Here is a 23,776-nt window from a genome sequence, read left to right as displayed (position 1 = left end):
CCTATACAGAGAAGAAATTGTCATTCTCACAGAACAGAACCAACCCAGGCCAGTTCTCAAAATGAGGTCACCAGCAGACCAGGAAAGCAAGAGCCTCGGACTGTTCTACCACTAATGTAGCGAGAGAGATTCTCTGGACTTTTCCTAAGTGGCAACTCAGTAATCATCTACAGTGAAATGGTATTGGATACTTCACTCTCTGATTCCATACCCCACTCTGCGGAACTCCAATAAAACATATTTAAACATTTTAAATCAGGAATTTCATCATAGAAAATGCTTTCTTGAAACTGTATACTAAATCTTGTGTTTTATGTTTTAAGCTACCAGAATTCTAAAGGTAGACATTATCACAGTGTAGTGCGGCTAAGGAAAGCACCAAAATACTTTTTAAAATTATAGAGATGTCCTAAGTGTTCCCAAACAGTAGAATCCACAAGCATGGTTAACGGCAAACTTTAAGAATTAGAAAATGACAAGGCAAGAGACACATAAATGAATGTGCCTGCTTTACACTATACATTTTCCTTACATAGTCTCTCAGCTCCCTACAGTTTTCGATGCTAAAGACCTGTCAAGAGATACTGAGCAAAAGCAAAACACAAAACGGGACACACTTCTGGAGGTGGAGACTTCTGGACATTCTCACCACCTCCTAGTGGGTGCTTCACTTTTTCCCACACCCTATACCAAACAGGAATTGAAAGTAGGACCAATGTTTTTAAGAATGCAAGTAATAAAGTAACCTGCTATACTTCTTATACTTACAGGTGGTTTCACAGCCCATTCTGGGGACAAGTGTGGGCCCACAGTGACCGTTAGACATCACTCACCAGGGCAGTCCTACAAAAGACAAGCTGCCTTGTTCTGACTTTCTGGAAATGGAAAGGTTAGAGTGAGAATGACCTTAGAGGACACTCAATCTAAAATCTTAATTCAGAAAGCCATGCCTACTCCATTTCACTGCTAATGCACCTGGGAAAGCAACAGAATTTGGCCCAGGAACTTGGACCCCTACCACCCATAAGGCCAAAATGGAATTTCTGACTCCTGGCTTCAGCTTGCCCAGCCCCATCTGTTGCAACCATTTGGGAAGTGAACCAGTAGATGGAATATCTTTCTCTCTGCCTTTCAAATAAATGAAAACAAATCTTAAAATATAAAAAATAAAATCTTGCATTCATAGCCACGAAGATAATACATTCTATAAGTACAATGACAAAATTTTTCATCCAATTCAAACATAAAAATAACTATGTATTTTGATTTTCTTAATAAACAAGATCTCATTGTATGGAATCAACTATAGAAGTGGGTGGACCAGCAGTTAAGAGGCTGCTGGGGATGCCTGTATCCTTTATCAGAGTGCCTGGGTTCAAGTTCCATCTCGCGTCCAATCAGTTTCTTGCTAATGTGCACCCTGGGAGGCAGCAGGTGACTGTTCAAACACTTGGGTCCCTGGCACCTATGTGGGAGACCTGGACTGAGTTCTGGGCCCCTAAGTCCAGCTTGGCCCAGCCCTCGCTGCTACAGGCATCTGGGGAGTGAATCACCAGATGGGAGATCTCTCTCTCCCATGCTTTCAAATAAATGGGGGGAAAATTGAAGAGAATAATATATCACTATTCTTAATCTTGTCTTCTTTCATTTGAAACAACAAATATCTTCACATGTAGTATCTCACAGGATTACAACTGCCAAAGTGAAAATACATACAACAAAATATTATGCAGCCATCAAAAAAACAGCACACTGACAGAGAGTGATCCCCAAAATTTAAAGTAAGAATAGCCAAGTACAGAAGATTATACATAGGATGCTATCATTTCTGTTTAGAATACATACATGCAGCTGTGTGTGTGTGTGTGTGCACATGTGTGCAGGTATGTGTGTCTGCCAGCATAAAGTCATGAAGTGGCTACAGAAGAATAAAATTCTAGTACTGTCGTCATCTCACTGGAGGAAAACTGACAGTCTGCGACAACAATTGAAGAAACATGTTCATGTTGTATTTTAGTACTCTATACACCTAACAAATTTATCAGAAAAAAAGGAAACTGCTTCAGGTGCAGGAGAGGGGAAACTGGAGTGCAGGAAAGAGGAGCCTTGATGAGCAGAGGAAAGAAGGCAAGTTTTGTTGTTTTGTTTTTTGCCCTTTCGCCTGAATTGCTGTTTACCGACGACTGACTAGGAAACCCCAAAGTATCTCACTAAGAACTCTGCATTCATCACACTCTAAGGATGTTTCTTTATGTACGGTTTAATTTCATTAGGTGCTAACTGTTCTCAAATGAAGGGATTGGACATTCTTTTTCACACAATACACAGCTTCACTGATCATACTATTCCCATTACATCAGCATCAAGTGAAAAGCACTATCCCAAGGTAAAATGACACTATCAAAAGTCACAACTACTGGCTTTCTTTTAATTTAACACGGTCATACAGACTGCCAAAGCAGAAGAAACCTGACAATGACAGCATGTGCTCCCGTGCTAGCACCCAGATCCAACTACTGTTTTAAATAGAAACAAAAAGGGGAAAAAAGACATGCAATGCTAAATGTAATTAGACATTTAATAGGTATAGTATCCCCGGTTAACTAGACAAATTGATCCTTTCAGTTCTGGCTGCAGTTTATTTAAAGACTTTACAATTTTACTACTTAAGAGCAAGTCCTATGGAGGTGTTATCTCACCATTTATATTTTCACAACACTTATGATATTGCTATCACACTCTTAAAATAAATGAAAAGCCCATGCCACATTTCAGACCAATAGAATGCTACAGACTCTATTTTTATTTCTGGCAGTAAACATTAGAATAAGTCCGTATTGCTCACTTGCTTCTTACAATGTTGAACATAAAAGAAAGTAAAACTAAGATTTTTCGTTTTAGTCGCAAGTATACTTAGAAAGGTTTAACCACTTGGTTTTAAATTTAGGCACTAGAAAATATATAATAAAATTCTGACAATAGCATCTTGTTACAAAATTATTATGCTTTTAATTCTCTACTAAACTGTAATTTATTAGCTTACTACTTTAAAGATTAGTCTGTACATAGAATGAATTTAGTGGTGCATTTAATGAGACAAGAAGGTAGAAGGATGAACATGAAAAGATTATTTTATACTGTAGTGCAAGAGCTATTTGATAATTCTAGCACAGTACAAAAGAAAAGCTTCTCTCTAGATTGATCACGGTTCAGTTAACATCACTGAATATCTAATACCTCCAACTCAATTAATTCTCACCTGATTAAGATCAGACTGATATTCAAACTAAATCATCTCTCCAGTCAAGTAGAAATCAATATTTCTGATTTTACTTTTAAATTACAATAGAAAATAAAACGCACACATCTCCAATATGCCAGGAGTAGCTTTTCCATTCTAGTCTACCATGGCATGGATAACACAGTTGATTAAAGAATTATTCTAATTTGAGCATCAATATGTAGTAGAAGCTGATTAATCTGAACACAGAGATGGAATAAAGTAATTAAATATATCTTACACAGGGCAAGAAGAAAATGGACATAAAATAAACTTGACTTCTTTAAAACAAACCTCACTGTTTATCAGCTCAAGTAGTTAGGAATATAGTTTTATTAAGGATTGATTACACTCAGAAAAGGGGTTTATTTCAGGCACAGCTATTCATAAAATGAGCAAGGCACTAACTCTTTAGATCATTTTTTTCCTCACACTACCACCTCCAAAAAGTATGCACTTGCTTAAAGACAAAATTATTTCATATGATTTTTTTTCCAAAAAAACAGAATATAATGACCTATCTTTGCTAAGTAGAGAAATTAGTGAATCCAAAAGAAACAAAATGCTTATTTATTTATAACTGTGACTAACAAAGCTGGCCTGAAATACTTTTCCTCTGTCTTTGTCTCCAAATTTAAGATGAACAGTAAAGTGAAATTGTTTTCTGGATTAACTGAATAGAAATAACTACTTTGCTTGTCAGTAAACTCAAAAACTTAGACAAAAATGAGAGAAAATTTTCAAATTTTAAACAGTATACTTAAGGAAGCACAATCACAGTTTAATATATGCTTTATTTTAACTGAAAATAGTACAAGTTAGCATTTAGTGTGTGGTAAACATTGTGCACTATATACATTATATATTCAGTAGATATAAGAATATTCAATACATGTTTTATATAAAATATATTATTTCTAATCCTTACAAACTAGAGTAGCCACATACTAAATATTAATAGGTGTTATTTACCCTGGATGTGTTGTGTCTTTTATATACATATATCTTCAGACAAAAGAATAAGAGGAACCACGAATTATGTGCAATTTCTATCCCATGAGAAATAAACAGAGGTTTCTGTTAAGGGCCAGCATTGTGGCACAGTGTGTTAGCTGCCACAATGCCAGCATCCCATATTGAAACACTGGTTCAAGTCCTGACTGCTTCTGATCCAGCTCCCTGCTAAGGCACCTGGGAAAGCAGCAGATGATGGCCCAAGTACCTGGGCCCCTGCCATGCATGTGGGAGATCCAAATGGAGTTCCAGACTCCTGGCTTCAGCCTGGTTCATACCTGGCTATTTAGGGAGTGAAAAAGTGGATGGACGCTTGCTCACTCAGGCGTGCTCGCCCTCTCTTCCTCCCTCCGTCACCTGCCTTTCAAATGAATAAACACATACATCTTTTTTTAAAGGATTTTTTTAGGGGCTGGCACTGTGCTTCTGTATAGTGTGGGTTAAGCCTTTTCCTGCAGTGCAGGTATCCCATTTGGGCAAGTCCCCACTGCTCCACTTCCAATCCAGCTCCCTGCTAATGCACCTAGGAAGACATCACAAGATGGCCAAAGTCCTAGGGTCCCTACACCCACGTGAGAGACCCTAAAGAAGCTGCGGGCTCCTGGCTTCTGCCTCGCCCAGCCCTGGCTGTTGTGGCCTTTTGGGGAGTGAACCGGAGGATAGAGAGAGAGAGATCTTCCTTCGCCCCTTCTATCTCTGCTTTTCAAAAAAATAAAAGAATCTAAAAAAAATTTTTTTTAAATGTTACTTATAGACTGAAACTAAAGGCATGAAAATAAAATTCTGGTGGGTATGATATCCTCCAAGACTTACAGATGCTGAGACTGGGCACCTATGCAACCTGGAAGCTGGAACATTTGCATATTAAATACAAAACAGAACTTTTTAACACAGCACCCCATCCTATTTTTCTGAACTCACATAAACTGCTCAGTTTGACTTTTCTCACTGATGACTGAAGCACAGTTTGAGAAGTATTTGTCTAACACATATGACTTTATATACAATGTACATACACTTACGTGTATTAGACATATGGATTTACTTATACACATCAATACATGAACAATGCAAACACAAAGTCTATAAAGAACTAGGACACAAACCCCACGTGTAGATACAGCTGCTGCTACTTTATTCCACACCATTGTTTATCTTGCAGGGATGAACCACGGTATCACCATATCCAAGAATTTATATTTTAAACTGAAAATTTTTTTAATGTAAAAATCTTACAATTTTCAAGAGCTAGCTTTGTTTTCTAAAATACTACAGAGAGGAAAAACTAGATATCTACATAACGGCTCCCAGCCAAAGGCTGCCAGTCTGTGTCATCTGCTTCAACAGCTTTCTTGAACATTTCAGCTTTGGAACAAACTTGCACACACAGGGTTAAACTACTGTCCCCTCCGCCATCCTCCTGTCCCCTCAATACCTACTAATGGAGACATCTCCATAATCATTATAAATGGCATCCAAGAACCTAGGGGCAGAGGAATGAAATGGAGACTTCCCATGGCACTCCATTATCTAATTCTACCCACCTCACGGTCTTCCACGGTCCTATGAAGCCACATCAGCTGGTGCTGGAAATTGGTACATATACCTCCTTTCAGGAACTAACAACAGGGACTGGACGTGAGGCCATAAAGAGTACCCTTCCTTCAAGCCCACTCTCACCTATCAGTTGCTGAACCTTGTATGTTCTGAGAAGTACTTCTCTGAAATGTTTGTTTGAAGGTGTTTCTTAAGATCGCAAATTGTTTGTTTGCTACTCTCAGGAAGTTTCTAACAGAGCAGCAAAGCAACGATACATCTGAAATTAAGAAATAAGCAACAGCAACTGTAGAAAAATGACAAGTATCACCTCGCCGTAAAAGGACTGAATGCCCCAGGACACATGCAATGAGTATTAATAGGAATTTGAAGACAGAAGGGCTTAACATGGCTACCAGAAAGGAGAAAGGCAGCTCACAATCCAAGGGACTATTCACACATCAGCAGAGATGGATGGAAGAGTCACAGGAGATGCAAAGCAACCATCTTTACTTTTCCCTACTAAACAGTCTATTAAACCATACGGAAGTACAAATGAGGACAATTATTTAAAATATTTCTAGTAAGTTGACATGGTTAGAATTCAAGATAATAAGTGTTGAATATACTCCCGGATAAAGCCTCATGGTAAATCTAACAAGTCACAATCGCAATGTTTTTTTCTAAGAAGTTACTTACATGCCTGGGAAGCCTGTGTCCAACATTTAAGTGGCTGGTTCAAGTCCTAGCTCTGTTCCCAATTCTAGCTTCCTGCTAATGCACACCTTGAAAGGAAGCAGGAAATGGCTAAAATAGTTGGGTCCCTGCCACTTATGTGGGAGACTTGGATTGAGTGCCTGCCTCCTAACTTCAGCCTGGTCCAGACTCAGCTGTTATGGACATCTGGGGAGTGAGGCAGAGGATGAGAGATGTCTCTGCCTTCCTGCTTTTCAAATAAAAAAAAAATTTTAAACTATTTAGAAAACACTTCTAAATAAGAACTTTACTTTTGTTCTATATTTTATTAGTAATTTTTATCAAAGTAATAAAAATAAACACTGCTCATCTCGAGATTTGAAACCAGGACAAAAGTGGAGAAAGTGGTGGCCAGAGTTTTGCTTGAATCCACAAAAAAATATTTTTTAACTTTAAAACAGAATGTCAATAAGGTTGACTGAAATAAAGTGAAATAAATTAATGCTAAATAATTACTAAGGAAGTTTTGTTTATGGAAATGAATAATTCAGTGTTTTACAAAGTAAATTCAAGCAGCAGCTGCTTTGCTGACATTGAACTAAAGAGTGTCCTCAAAATGTACAAACTTCAAAACTGGAGACTCATCATATTTTTTCTGTCAATCAGGAAGAAGTTATCTGCTACAGAACTTGTGGGTTTTATATAATATATTACATGGCTACAATGGTAATCAGCCAACCACTTAAGGAGACTTTGATGTTTTATTTTTCACAGGGGTATCTGTCACATCCTAGTTAACTGAATATATGCATAATTCCTGGCCTGTTAAGGCTTGCAACAGCTGGGGGGAGAGAATAATTCAGATTTCTAACAATCTGTTCCCCACCTACTTGATCCTGGAGTTTATTCAGATTTCAAAATGAATCCTATGGCTGCCTTTTAACTCAATGTGGTCTCATTTCTGTCTCCTATTTGCTCTCATTTAACAAGAGCGAATTCTTCCTCCTTCAAAAAGAAGTGAATTCAAAGTTAAAAGAACACAAATGAGAAAAACTGCATAAACTGTAAATTCAGTCTGTTTTTACTAAATAATTTATCCTTCATTCCTGTAACAGTTTTATATAACAGCAACTAACACAAAACTTGAAAACTAAAATGTCATAATTAGCCTCAAATATAAATCTGAAATTAAAACATTTCCAAACCATCACATAAGACAAAGGAAACCTAGACTCTTGTTTTCAGGTTTATCAATCGCCTAACACAAACCAAAGTTATTTTTAGTGGATCAGGAAAATTGAGTAGATTGCAATTCTTAAACATGGAATAAAATTGGAAATGCATATTATAGTACATTTCATTTATATAAAAGCATACACACAAAAATGCTTATGTATGTGTACTCCGGGCCATATTTTTTTTTTACTTTTTTAAATTTTTTTAACTTCTATTTAATGAATATAAATTTCCAAAGTACAGCTTATGGATTACAATGGCTCCCCCCCCCCAATAACTTCCCTCCCACCCACAACCCTCCCCTTTCCCGCTCCCTCTCCTCTTCCATTCACATCAAGATTCATTTTCAATTCTCTTTATATACAGAAGATCAGTTTAGCATATATTAAGTAAAGGTTTCAACAGTTTGCACCAACACAGAAACACAAAGTGAAAAATACTGTTTGAGTACTAGTTATAGCATTAAATCTCAATGTACAGCACACTAAGGACAAAGATCCTACATGAGGAGTAAGTGCACAGTGACTCCTGTTGTTGACTTAACAATTGACACTCTTGTTTATGGCATCAGTAATCACCCTAGGCTCTTGTCATGAGTTGCCAAGGCTATGGAAGCCTTTTGAGTTCACCGATTCTGATCATATTTAGACAAGGTCGTAGTCAAAGTGGAAGTTCTCTCCTCCCTTCAGAGAAAGGTACCTCCTTCTTTGATGACCTGTTCTTTCCACTGGGATCTCACTTGTGGAGATCTTTCATTTAGGTTTTTTTTTTTTTTTTTTTTTTTTTTTTGACAGAGTGTCTTGGCTTTCCATGCCTGAAATACTCTCATGGGCTTTTCAGCTGGATCCGCATGCCTGAAGGGCTGATTCTGAGGCCAGAGTGCTGTTTAGGACATCTACTATTCTATGAGTCTGCTGTGTATCTCACTTCCCATGTTGGATCATTCTCTCCCTTTTTTATTCCAACAGTTAGTATTAGCAGACACTAGTCTTGTTTATGTGATCCCTTTGACTCTTAGTCCTATCATTATGATCAGTTGTGAACAGAAATTGATCACTGGGACTAGTGAGATGATACAGGCCACCTTGATGGGATTGAATTGGAATACCCTGGTATGTTTCTAACTCTACCATTTGGGGCAAGTCAGCTTGAGCATGTCCCGAATTGTACATCTCTTCCTTCCTTATTCCCACTCTTATATTTAACAGCGATCACTTTTCAGTTAAGTTTCAACACTTGAGAATAACTGTGTATTGATTACAGAATTCAACCAAAAGTATTAAGTAGAACAAACAAAAAAAACTACTAAGAGGGATAACGTATTAAGTTGTTCATCAACAGTCAGTGCAAGGGCTGATCAAGTCACCATTTCTCATAGTGTCCATTTCACTTTAACAGGTTTCCTTTTTGGTGCTCGGTTAGTTGTCACCAATCGGGGAGAACATATGATATTTGTCCCTTTGGGACTGGCTTATTTCACTCAGCATAATGTTTTCAGATTCCTAACAGGGATCACTTTTCAGTTAAAACTTAAACACGTAAGAATAATTGTGTGTTAATTACAGAGTTCAACAAATAGTACTAGAACAAAAAAAATACTAAAATGGATAAAGTATTACATTGTACATCAACAGTCAGGACAAGAGCTGATCAAGTCACTGTTTCTCATAGTGTCCATTTCACTTCAACAGGTTTCCCCTTTGGTGTCAGTTAGTTGGTGCCGATCAGGAAGAACATATGATATTTGTTCCTTTGGGACTGGCTTAGTTCACTCAGCATGATGTTTTCCAGATTCCTCCATCTTGTTGCAAATGACCGGGTTTCATTGTTTTTGACTGCTGTATAGTATTCTATAGAGTACATGTCCCATAATTTCTTTATCCAGTCTACTGTTGATGGACATTTGGGTAGGTTCCAGGTCTTAGCTATTGTGAATTGAGCTGCAATAAACATTAATGTGCAGACAGCTTTTTTGTTTGAAAAAGGGTTCATGAGGGGCTCTAGGGGAGAGTGGCCGCAAAGGATTACACCTTCAGCAAGGTCATCAAAGTAGTCCCTCTGAGGAGACCTTCGGGGAAAACCATGAAGTGAAGGAGTAACACTTTCCAATCCAATAATAGCATAATATACATACTGAAGCTACTAATTCTACACAAGACATATCACAAAGTATTTATAAGGAAAACAAGCATGAAAAAGAGTAACTGTAGATAAGGCTAAATTCTCATCACTGGATTTCGAAACACAATACAGGCAGCTACTCCATCAACTACCAAAGAAAAGCTATTAACACCAAAGTACAAGTACTTAAGTTACTATAGCTAGAATCAGGGCTGAATTTTAAGATGGCACCAAAATGAAAGGAAAGGCTGAAGACAAGAGACATACATAACAACTTCAAATCTCTGAACATACAAGGGCTCCAAAGAAAATGAATCCACTGGAAAATATGATTTACTTTCTGGTGTTCTGGGGCCCTTTACCGTTCCTAGACTTTACAGATCCTTATCACTAACTTCCTTTTTGTAATAACCCAGTAATGTAAACTAAGCATCTCTGTAACTTACGCATGCATAAAAACTGCTCATTTAGAGGGAGTTAATACCCAAGCCTCATTTCTAACATAACCTGCCCCCATGGGGAACACAACTAGTTGGCTGTTTTGGAAAACAAATTCAGAGTAATCACATCAACACACACCTAATTCCTCTATTTCACCCAAACCCATGAATACAATGATATTTCCTAAAGAAAAGATGGAGAAATAGGATTAAAGAGCTCATAAATTGAATTATTTTAATGCATAAAAATGACCGAAACAGCCTAAGCAATTTTGGAATTTCTGTTGTTACTATTTTATGTTAAATTTAACTTATCCATATTAGTTTTTCCCACTAGCTTTAATTCACAAAGCATTTTATTTCTTTTATTTATGAAGTACAAGCAGATTAATACTTGACTTCTGGTACTCACTATTGTCTGTATAGCTGCACAAGTGCATCCTTTTTTGTAAAAACCTATAAATCTCTGAACTTTTCTCCCAGATCTAGTTGAAATAGTTCATAAAAGTTTACTTGTCCTCTAGCGTAGAAAAGTTTGTTTCATGACAAACAGGAAATACTTTAAGATTTATTTTATGTATTTGAAAGGCAGAATTACAGAGAGGCAGAGGCACAGAAAGCAGAGAGAGAGAGAGAGACAGACAGACAATCTTCCATCTGCTGGTTCATTCCCTAAATGGCCAGAGCTGTGCTGATCTGAAGCCAACTTCTTCCCAGTCTCCCACGCGGGACAAGGGCCCAAACACTTCGGCCATCTACTACTGCCTTTCCAGGCCACAGCAAAGAGATGAATCGGGAAGTGGAGCAGCCAGGTCCTGAACTGGGGCCCATATGGGAAGCAGGCACTGCAGGTGGCGGCTTCATTGGCTATGCCACATTACTGGCCTGACAAACAGGAAATATTATGCCCAAATTTTGCTATTCACACAATTTGTAACTTGATAAATATATCTTGTAAGAAAACAAAGCAATTATAGAAAGTTTGCATATTAAGGGAGAAGGCATTTCTTTTATTTTGCAAGCACAACTACTGAGTAAAGCTCTCATGATGAAAACGCCATTCATAGAACCTTTGACAGCTCAGTTTTGTAACTGCCCCACAGCTGGCACTGACAAGTACCATTAATGGGCATATATCAAGTTACAGTAGGAAGGAAGAGCCTGTTACAGCATTTTCTGTTAACTGGATATCCCTATTTTGGTGGTCTTTTTAAAATAATCCACTAATTTCCCATTTATTTTAACCAATTAAAATAATTTTTTTAAAATATGATAATCATTCTTTTCCATTTTTTAAAATCAAGAGTTTAATTTTAATGTTACATCCAAAATATAAAAAAATTAACAGATTTTACAGGATTTTGTAGGTTTTCAAGTTTAAAAAAATTTCTTGAAAAAGAAATTTCTTTAAAAATTTCTTTAAAAATTTGAAAGCAGAGTGACAGAAAGTGCAAGAGATCTTTGGCTGGTTCACTCCCCCAGAAGGCCACAACAGCTGAGATTAGGCCAAACTGAAGCCAGGAACTTCATCAGCCTCCCATGTCAGTGGCAAGGTCTCAAGTTCTTGAGCCATCATCCATTGCTTCCTAGACATATCAGCAGGGAGCTGGATCAGAAATCGGTTAGCTAGACCTGTCCAAGCAGCACTCCCATATGGAATGCAGGCATCCCAAGTGGTAGCTTCACTTGCTGTGCTATATTAACCACTCCTCAAAACAAAGTTTCTAAAAGATACTATTCTGTTTCAAAACAACAACAACAAAGCTAAGCCTCAAAGCAAATTTTCACTGGAAGCTGAATATCTGCTTGTCATCTACCTCACAGTGAACATGCCCAGGCTCACCTTTTGCTGGGACATCTAGCTTGAACGCGTTTACAGAACCATTCCAGGGTTTAGCTTTCATTTCAGCCAGACAAGAAGAGCAGGAACACAGAACTGGGTACAATTAGAAGGATGCAAAAACAGTGGAACTGCTGCACTTGCCTTCCCACAAAACTTAATATTTCTATAGAGATTTGTAGGAAGCCCCTAAAGGCATGATTAGTATATACAAAAGGGGTTTAAAAAGTTTATGGAAAAACAGAGTTCAAAGATAAAGTGAATTTTTCATGAACTGTCTCATAGATACACTAAGAAGTGATTGACTTACATTCAAAATAAAAATAGTACAGACAACCAGGGAAAACTGCCCACGAGCAAATACAAATTCCTGAATTTAACTTTTAAAAATAAACCTTCAAATTATAGAACAGCATGATGTTTGATCAACTCAGTGTGATTAATACAATGAAACACGACAGAACACTTCAAACAACCTTAACCTCAGTTCCAGTCACAGCTGCAAGGAGCTCACAGCATCTCTGTGCATCTCTGCAGACTGCATACTTGGATCTTGACAAATGAGCATCTTCCTGTAGAAAGTTAGTCAAGAAAATCACAATGTATATAATACCATAATATGTGCTAACCACACCTTGGAAATCTACCCAGGCTAACTGCAGAGGAAAAAAATTGTATTTAAATTTCATAAGAAGGCTAAGAAATGGAATGAAAGAGAATAGAATCGATAAAGTAGGCTGGAGTAAAATCACGATAGACCGGAAATGAAAGCAGTTAGGCTGGATTCTACAGGCAGTGCAGAATGACACGAAGAACACTTCAAAAAGCTTTACCTAACAACAATGTTTAAGGTAAAATTAGGGACGGAAAAGGAAAAGACATTTTCTAGATGGGGAATGCTATTAAGCAATTCTGGCTAAAACATAATGAAGACAGTTCTGGGTGAAAACTGCAGGATCCTTCACTACCTTTCCTAAAAACTCTAAGATAAAAAAGGAGCTTCAAAAAGGTAAAAAATGACTAGATGGCACAACACTATAAAAGATGGAGAGTCTCATACCACAAATTTCAAGAGGTATTAGTGAGAAACAAAGAGGATTCAGGCAAGGCTCATGGTGGCATGGATCCTAACCCCAACTCCAAACCTTAGAATGCACTGGGCAAAGAAAATAAACTAAAACAGACCAAGAATTCCTAATAATACCGTTCCTCATTCTTGGGAGAGGCAGACTGACAGCATAAATAGGAAGCCCAGAGGAAAGCAAAGGAAAACTTACTGCAGAAGCCTCCCCCACCTTCCCAGGGCTTCACAAGAGTGAAATCACCAGGTATACCGTTCTCCGGGGAGCCACAGGAGAGGATTAGAAAAGGTGACCCCATAAAAGCAGCAGCAGGGCTGTAGGCCACTGAACTAAAACGCGGTACTGCCCATGTGAGTCCTCCCCCCTCCCTCCGGGCTTCTGGAAGTACACAGAGCACCTCTGCCTTCACAATACAGCCAGTGGGGGGTGCGGGGTGAGGACCACAAACAGCAAAAAATGGCAAAGTGTTAAAGAGCATTCACTTACAATTTTTCAAAGCAACAGCAGAGCAACTCTGCAAACATGCCTAAGGAAAAGACGTATCTCAAATGTCACACTATATGAGAACTTAACAAAAACACAAACTCAAGAAAACCAGACTACCAGGAACGGTAGATGAAACACAGTGCGCAGCGAGAAGAAAGCAGAGACAAAAGAAACTGAAGACCAAAACAAAAGCAACAGTGTTAATATGTCAGATATAAAAGGAACATTACAGACAGAGCTAAAATTCAAGTGAGAAATTCTATTTAAATGACTTAAGATAATCTTGATAAATATGTACAGAGGAAACTTTAAAAAAAAAAAAAAGATTAACGCCAAAAACCCAAGTTGTGGTCAGCATCTACTGTGTATTCAGCTTCAACAATATGTTGGCCTTCAGTGTCCAACTCCTGTGTTAAACCTCAGAGTCAGAGTAGTCAGAGCTGGTAAAGCCAGAGCCAAGACCAAGGTGAAGCAGGTACTTGCCCAAAAGGTGGCGTGCTTCTGAGCAATGTGTCTAATGTCAGTGGGCTCTATGTCCCTCTCATGATTGACCACAAAGGATTATGGCTTGTGTTAACAGATACTTCTCGGCTTGCAGGCCTTGATGAAGAAAACTGGCATGTGGCAAGGAACTGAAGCTCTCAGCCCAAAAACTACTGAGTGTGTTTGGAAGCAGATGCTTTCCCAGTCAAAGCTTCAGACGAGCCTGCAGACCTAGAGTCAACAAGTTAACTGCATCCTTGTAAGAAACTGAAGTAGAGGGCCCAGCTAAGTGCAGCCTAAATTGCTATCCCACAGAAACTGTGAAATCAGTAAGTGTGATCTGTGCGAGCCACTAACTTGGAGGGATAATAGTTCTACAGAAAACAACTAGTGTTGATTCCTCTTGAAAGCTCCAAGCATTAGTTTCTTAGAGGAAGAGAACTCCAAAAAGAATCAAAAACATTTTAAAGTACAATTTTAGAAAACGTTTCTGATGCAAGGAATGCAATGTACAAGTCAAAAGGACACAATCAAGTCACCTATGGTAGTGGGGAATGAAAATCAGGCTGGCTTCAGATTTTCCAGATCAACATTCGACGTCACAAAATAGTTATTACGCATATGTACAAAGTTGTAAGGTACAGAAAACAACTGAGCAATGCTTTCTACAGCCTATGTATCACAACGTACAGGGCAACAAGCAGTCATTCCCAAACATGAAAGATAAAGGATTCTACAGTCCAATGGCCCTTTTTTAATATCTTTATTTTATTTGAAAGTTCAAGTTACACAGAGTGAAGGAAAGGCAGAGAGAGGTCTTCCACCCGCTGGTTCACTCCCCAGCTGGCCTCAACGGCCAGAGCTGCGCCGATCCAAAGCCAGCAGCCAGGAGATTCTTTCAGGTCTCCCACGCAAGTGCAGGGGCCCAAGGATTTGGGCCATCCCCTACTGCTTTCCCAGACCATAGTGAGAGCTGGATCAGAAGTGGAGCAGCCGGGACTCAAACCAGTGCCCATATGGGATGCCAGTACCACAGGTGGTGGCTTTACCTGCTACGCCACAGCGCCTGTCCCAAACGGCCCTTCTTAAACTATTGATGGTAAAATCAAGCAATGGATCAATAAATAAATGAGACAATATGGTAAGTACTGAATTAATGGTTACAGAAAAACTAATTACTATAAATTCTTACAACTTACAAAATCTTGGACAGAGGTTGAAGAATAATTCTACTAATTTATAGCAGGGAATCAATACTGTTCAAAATGAGAATATGGACATAAAAACACAATGACTCAAACATCAAAGGCTTTTATAATACTTTTATCCTATAATTAAGGCAATTAACATGCCTTTTCACAAGAAAAATTTACATGAACTTCAGCAAATCTTCTGGTTTTCTTTCTGTTACATTTAACTGAAAAATAAAACATTACATACTTTTATAACACTTCTGATGTTTACAGAGAATTATCTATTTATGAATGATGGACTTGCAGGTAATTTTTTGGAGGGAATTTCATGTTTTCCATGCCATATTATATAAACTGAATACCATTTACATGGAAAAAACTTGCTATTTTTCAGAAAAAAAAAACTGACAATACAAGAAGAAGTCAATAATGAAAGACTGAACTGGGAAAGGATACTGAAAGTCTCACGATATTGGCAGAAAGATTCTTGTACTGGGACAACTCAACCTTAGAGGTTCCATCTATGTTAAGTTTCTAAGATAAGATCTCAGACTTGAGGTTCCATCTGTTAAGTTTCTAAGATAAGATCTCAGACTTCCGTCTAATAAAAATCTTTACTACATGGAAGGGCCAGCATTGTTACGTAGCAGGTAAAGCCACTGTAACGTCACTGTGGCACAGCAGGAAAAGCCTGCGACTCTGGCATCCCACGTGGGCACCAGTTTGCGCCTTGGCTTTCCACTTCCGACCCAGCTTCCTGCTAATGCCTTTGGGAAGGCTGCCGAAGATGGCCAAGTGTTTAGGCCTCTGTACCCATGTGGAAGACCCAGATGAAGCTTGTGGCTCCTGGCCCTTGCAGGTATCTGAGGAATGAATCCGCGGATGGAAGATCTCTCTCTCTTTCCAAACACTAACTCTGCATCTTTAAAATAAATAAATAAATCTTTACAGCTGAAAACAGTTTTCTATTAGATGCTCTCCAATTTACAATAATTCATCTTATGATTTTTCATAAGCTATGTGAAGTGATACACATTCACTACAAACTGTATTCTGAATTTTGATCTTTTTCCAGGAGAGCAATACATGGTAGGAACCTCTCTCGGGATGCTGCAGTGGCTGTAGCTCTGGCAGCCCCACAATCTCCAGTGAACCAACCAGCCTGTACAGCACTGCCAAGGTGTGATGTGTAGGTTTGGTGCACTGAATACACTTTAACGTATTTTCACCTTATACTTTGTATTATATTTAGATTATATGTTTTAATTAATGTTTAAAAAATTCCTAAACATTTTAGGTGCCATCATTTCGTATCTTATTCCTTCAATACTTATTAAGATAAATAAATTTTGGGGCCAGCGCTATTGCATAGGTTAAGCCTCTACCTGTAGTCCCAGTGTCCCATGTGGGTGCCAGTGTTTCCAGTCCCAGCTGCTCAACTTCCAACCCAGTTCCCAGCTAACGGCCTGAGAAAGCAGAACATGGTCCAAGTGCTTTAGCTCTTGCCACCCCATGGGAGACCTGGAAGAAGCTCCTGGCTCCTGGCTTCAGATCAGCTCAGCTCTGGCCGTTGCAGCCATTTGGGGAGTGAACCAGCAGCTGGAGGACCTCTTTCTCTGCCTCTCAAATAATAAATCTTTAAAAAAAAAAAAAAAACACATTTTTAAAACTTTATATCTAACCTAGCTAAAGTTTATTTGCTACATAAAATTCCTAATTCTTAGAACTAAAATATTATTTCAGAATTCTGAGAGTACTGACTTTCCTAGATAAAAACTTTAATACTACTTTGTAGATTGTATTAGTCTAAAATCAATGAAATTTGAAAATTTTAAAAATATTTGGTTGAAAAGAAATCTTCAAAATTAAAAGTGATACAAATTGATTTGAAATACATTCTGACACTTTTGATATGGTCATCCCAAATATTTTATATTACATGTTTTAAAATAAATAGTACTAGGCAATTGTATAGAATGCTACAATTTACAGTCTAAGTGTTATAATATTAATTTTGTTATTTCCAAAATAATCTTACAATCACAATTTTCCATTAAAGGACTGTGACTTCATTTAAAAACTAGAAATTGTAGAAATAAACATTATTTCAAAATCTATTATAATCAATACAAAATAGATTATCAAACTTTAAAGATTTATCACATAAGCATATTCATCATAATCCTCTTTAATAACACAAAGCTACATTTTCAAGTAAACAACTAAATCTTTTCCATTTTTTCCCTCTCAACCATGAATAAAATGTTTTAGTATTCCAACACACATTCAGAATGTGGCAGTCATAGTTCTGGATTCCTCTTTGATAGTAACCATAAAACCTCAAAGTCTTTTTAATTGGCTCCTTGACTAAGACCCAAAACTTTCTACATAAACACTTAATGCTATATTTACAGTAATAGGAAACAGCAGAGGTTAAGGCAATGTAAAGATAAACAAGCTGTAATTGTATTAATAGAAACATTTCCATAGATTTTGACCACAAGATGGAGATAAAGTAAATGTATTTTCATATTTCAATAGTGTATAATTTTCTTTAAGCTATTTGAAATAACTTGGCTCACAATGAGAAATATATGCTGATCTTCAAGATGAACAAAATCGAAATCACTTCATGTGTGATCAATTTTAGTTGTCCCCAAAATATTCTTTTGATAAAAGATAACAGAGATGAGTACAATGTTATTATATTTCTAGCCATCTTACACAGGAAACTGCCAACACTGAGATGGTTTTAGAAACAGCAAAGATGCTGCTGCATATTTCTACACTAAAGCCATGCAAGAGAATTTTCTACAATTTACAGAAATGATTGATGTCTGCAGCGCCAAATGTGGTGGCCATGTGTAGCTACTGACCATTTAAAGCGGCTCACTAGGCTAATCCTCCACCTAGCGGTGCCAGCACACCGGGTTCTAGTCCCAGTCGGGGTACAGGATTCTGTCCCAGTTGCCCCTCTTCCAGGCTAGCTCTCTGCTATGGCCAGGGAGTGCAGTGGAGGATGGCCCAAGTGCTTGGGCCCTGCACCCCATGGGAGACCAGGAGAAGCACCTGGCTCCTGCCATCGGATCAGCGCAGTGCGCCGGCCGCAGCGCGCCAGCTGTGGCGTCCATTGGAGGGCAAAAGGAAGACCTTTCTCTCTCTCTCTCTCACTATCCACTCTGCCTGTCAAAATAAATAAATAAATAAAGTGTGGCTAATACTACTAAGAGAATGATTTTTAAATTTTATTTAATCACAGCCAACTTAATATTTAATATGTATCAAAATTCAATGATTTTCAGATAGTAATTGATAAATCCTGAATTTTTAAACTAAATTATAAATAATAAATAAGGATTCTAATCATTAACTATGGAGATTTTTCCATAATCATGAGAAAAGATAAAAAAGTTCAATATAACTATACGGAGGAAAAAAAATACTGTACATTAAAAGAAATGAAGACATAGCATCCTTCAGAGGCTAAAAGAACATGTATTATCACAATATGCAAATCTTTTTAAAGTGTATCAGTAACCTTGTGAATTCTCATATTTGATACAGAAATGTACTTGAGGGGCTGGGACGGTGGCTTAGTGAGTAAAGCCACAGCCTGCAGTGCCATCATGCCATATAGGTACCAGGTAGAGTCCTGGCTATTCTACTTCCAATCCAGCTCCCTGCTAATGCACCTGGGAAAGCAGAGGAAGATAGTCCAAGACCTTGGGTCCCTGTACCCACAAAAGAGACCCAGAAGGAGCTCCTGGCTCCTGGTCAGCCCAGCTCCAGCCATTACAGCAATCTGGATAGTGAGCCAGTAGATGGAAGCTTTCCTTTTCTAAATCTTTCAAATAAACAATAAATCTTAAAGAAAGATGAAAAAATGTACTTGAGTACTCAAAACTATTTGAAATATCTGCATATAAAATAAACTCCATATTTATCAATTCTGCAAGTCAAAGTCTAAATAATATTTTCAACAATGGAAAAAAATTAGCTTCCTCCTAATGCATTCTGGGAGGCAGCAGACAATGGTCAAAGTATTTGGGACCCTAACACCCACGTGGGGAACCCCAAGAGTTTGGGGTTCCACCACTTCAGCCTGGCCCAGCCCTGGCTACTGCAGACATTAGGAGTAGATCTCTCCTTTTTCAAGTAGATGAAAATAAAAATAATAAACATTAAATAAAAACAAAAAGAACCTGAGAGTTGTCACCAAATAACTCTTGAAACTGTCCCAATGGCTGGATTGTTCTGACACAGGTACCCTGACTTTAAAAACAGATAAACAAAAGGATATTTAACTTTCTGTAGTTTTAGAAGTAGGATATGCTGATTTGCAATAAATAATAAAAATCAGCTTTTGTTAATCAGTCACACTGTACCAGAAAATTTAAAAAAAAAAAAAAAACAAAAAACAGAGCTTCTCTTTCAGCAGATCTACCCCAGCCCCAAAAGAGCTCAATTAATTCTCCATGTGTTGTATTAAAACTGGACCCCTAGAGGGCAACTGAGCTTCAGTTTTAACTTCACAGCATACTTCATTTCCTTACCAGTCTATAGATGCCATGATCTGTTTCCTTACACCTTGGAACTTCTTCTTTAAGATGAAAGTAGAAAGAAGAAACCTGATACATTTCATCCACTAATGAAAAATACCAATCTGGAGTACATTCCTTAACAATTACTCAAAGATGAAGACTATGATACAAACATATTCCTGAACAACAAGGAATATTTGAATGCTAACACTGTAAGGATCAGTTAAGAGACAGGAAACACATATTTAACAAGACCGCTAATATAAATACTCTGCATAACTTTACATTCATTAAGAGACATGTCCATATTGTAAGAGAAAAAAAATCCAATTTCAATCACAATTAACCCTACATAAACTATCTAGTATAACTCACTCATTACATGAAAACAAAAGTTCCTTTAGTGTCAAAAATATCAAGAAGTTTCCCCACTGTCCTAAGCTACTTCCTATTTCCTGAGATAAGTTGTCCCCCCCCGCCCCGGAAGAAAGCTTTTATTTAAGGAATACAAACTTCATGCATTTCATAAGTACAAGTTAGGAATATAGTGATTCTTGCCACCATACCGGCCTTCCCACCCACACTCCCACTCCTCTTCTCCCTCTCCCATTCCCAGTCCCATTCTCCACTAACATCGATTTTTTATTAACTTTATAGACAGAAAACCAACTCTATACTAAGAGTTCAACAATTTGCATGAAGAAAAAAAAAACCTGCTCAACAGTTAAGACAAGGGTTGTTCAAAGTCATTGCATCTTGAAGTTAATATCGTTTTAGAAACTTAATTTTTAAAGCAGCACCCAAAAATGAAAGATTTTGCGAGCATTTAGACATTAAATTAAAACTCTGAGGACAGAGGTCCTGCATGGGAAGTTGGTGCACAGTGACTCCTGTTGTTAATTTAACAATTAACACTCTTACGTATGACATAAGTGATCACCCGAGGCTCTTGACATGAGCTGCCAAGGCTATGGAAGCCTTTTGGATCCACTAACTTGACAAGGCCATAAGCAAAGTAGAAGTTCTCTCCTCCCTTTAGAGGAAAGCACCTCCTCCTTTAATGACTGCTTCTTTCTACTGGGGCCTCATCCATGGAGGTCCTTCATGTAGGACAATTTTTGCCACAGTGTCTTGGCTTTCCATGTCTTAAATGCTCTCGTGGGCTGTTCAGCCAGACCAGAATGCCTTATGGGGCTAATTCTGAGGTCTGCATGCAACTTAAAGTGACTGTCATTCTATAAGTCTGCTGTGCAGGACTGCGTCCCATGTTGGAACATTCACTCCTTTTTAATCCTTTTTAATTCTATTATTATTACAGACACTTATTCTTATCCATATGATCCCTTTAACACTTCAGATGGTATTTTTACTACCCAGCTTAAAGGGATTTGGGGTCCCATGGCAAGTTTTTAAACTGTACAATTAGAAGTAAGTCCATAGGAATGTATGCAGAACTATACAGCTTTACAGTAACAAACTTCATACAACTCATAATTACAACTTTAGGAACATGGTGATTCTTCCCACTGTACACACCCTCCCACCCATACTCCCCCCCTTCTCCTCCCTCTCTTATTCCAACTCTTATTTTTTACTGAGATCTATTTTCAATTTACTTTAGAGGTGTAAGTTTTGATATTCAAACAGACCCACACAAAATACTGACATAGCAAAATAGTGTTTGTGTTTCAATAGCAAAAATTAGCTAGCAAAGCTGCCAATATACAACAATGGTATTTTAGTTTCTCCCCTTTTAAAAAATCTCAAAAGCTGAGAAAACAAGTCTAAAATATATATATTAGCAGGTAGCCTAACAAACAGCTGGGAATCTCCCTGGGTAATATAGGATTATAATAATAATTTGATGATTTTTAAAGCCATGTTTTTGAAAACAACCCCAATTCTATAAAAACTCCCATTTGAGTGCATAAGTGCCTCTATTTATTCTAAAATATGTACTCAATCTCAAACAAAGGTGAAACTGTCGATACATAGCTGTTGAATGAAATGTGTACATAGGTACAACCACGCAAGCCTTTCCTTCCTTATCCACTGTGCTGACAGAAACATCATTTTGGTGAGGACAGAGAACACATGAACATGCAGGCTAAGACTCCCCCACCACAGTAATTTTCTTCACTAAATTTATAAACTAATTATTCACCTTATATTCAGGAATCTCAAGTGATCACAAATCAACCTCTGCTCATTTGGATTAACATCTATGAAATTTCAGAAATCATAGAAGACACTGATGGAATATAGTAGAGAAAGGACAAGGTGTCAGGGTGGGTGAAGTTGGTTGGCTATAAGGTCATAAATGAGAGTAGCCGTAGAGTTTACAGAATAAAAAAGAGGTCAAGGCTTAAGGAAGCAAGAGCACATGTAGGTTCATCATTTCCTCCAGAGAGCTAAGAATCCTTGGCTCACTCGAAAAGAACTTGAAGGCCAGTATAGATAATTTGGAGTTCAATCTACAAGATGGAAGATAAAGGTGAAAAAATAAATATAGTACACAAATAAATTAATAAAATAAAATATAGCACACAAATAAAATAAATAGCACACAAAAATAGCACACAAAAACCAAAAGCAACAAATAACACAACCGAAAAATTAAGACTTTCTATGCAAAAGCATGTTCTAGGTAATTAATTATATAAAGTTACGAAAAATGAGTTAAATCCATAAATTCTGCTGCTCTGTGCAGATTTAAGTAGAAATTATATTCCTTAGGCTAATCATTCTTTTTAGGATTTATTTTATTTATTTGAAAGACAGAGTTACAAAGAGAGGTAGAGACAGAGAGAGATCGTCCATCTGCTGGTTCACTCCCCAAATGGCCACAACGGCTGGAGTTAAGCCGATCTGAAGCAAGAAGCCAGGAGCTTCTTCCGGTCTCCCACCTGGGTGCAGGGGCCCAAGCATGTGGGCCATCCTCCACTCCTTTCCCAGGCACATCAGTAGGGAGCTGGATTGGTAGTGGAGCAGACGGGACTTGAACTGGCGCTCATGTGGGATGCCAGCACTGCAGGTCTGGGCTTTAACCCACTACACCACAGGGCTGGCCTCCTCATTATTTCTTAAACATTTAATTCACCTTGGGAGCTTTGAAAAATATATACTGTTCCCTCTCCTTGTAGAGAAAAACTTGTGCTTGTTATAATATATATAATATATGAAATATAAATATATAAAATATATAAATATAATAAATCTCTTGACTTGTTATAATAAATTTATTTTTTTAAAGATTTTATTTATTTGAGAGGTAGAGTTACAGACAGTGAGAGGGAGAAATGTAAAGGTCTTCCTTCCCTTGGTTCATTCCCCAATTAGCTGCAACGGCTGGAGCTGCGCCAATCCAAAGCCAGGAACCAGGTGCTTCCTCCTGGCCTCTCATGTGGGTGCAAGGGCCCAAGGACTCGGACCATCCTCCACTGCCTGCCCGGGCCACAGCAGAGAGCTGGATTGGAAGAGAAGCAACCAGGACTGGAACTGGTGCCCATATGGGATGCTGGCACCGCAGGCAGAGGATTAATCTGCTGCGTCATGGTGCTGGCCCCTGTTATAATAAATTTATAATAAATTCAGAAAATTCAGATGTGTAGTGAAGGTTGAAGGCTATCAATCTAGTCTGAGGGATGAAAATCAAATGTACTTCAATCAAGAGAGCAAAGTAATGGTTCTTCCAACTGTAAGACTCTGAAAACTTTAATCTCATCATCTAAATATATTTGACCACAGAGGTTTGGAGAAAAAGAACACAGAAGAAACTGCCTGACATGTTAATCATTGACACACTGAGTAAACAGATTAAATTTCATT

At 37.9% G+C, this 23,776-nt stretch overlaps 1 protein-coding gene across 4 annotated transcripts in view; it reads right to left on the bottom strand.

Annotated features, from left to right (window-relative positions):
- The window catches only part of CMC1 (C-X9-C motif containing 1), a 73,503-nt gene that overhangs the window by 11,284 nt on the left and 38,443 nt on the right, over positions 1-23,776 (bottom strand). The gene's annotated exons all lie outside the window — the stretch shown is intronic.

This window comes from Oryctolagus cuniculus, chromosome 4 (genome assembly GCF_964237555.1).
Source record: "Oryctolagus cuniculus chromosome 4, mOryCun1.1, whole genome shotgun sequence".
In the NCBI taxonomy this organism is placed as follows: Eukaryota; Metazoa; Chordata; class Mammalia; order Lagomorpha; family Leporidae; genus Oryctolagus; species Oryctolagus cuniculus.
This window is presented reverse-complemented; position numbering and strand designations above follow the sequence as displayed.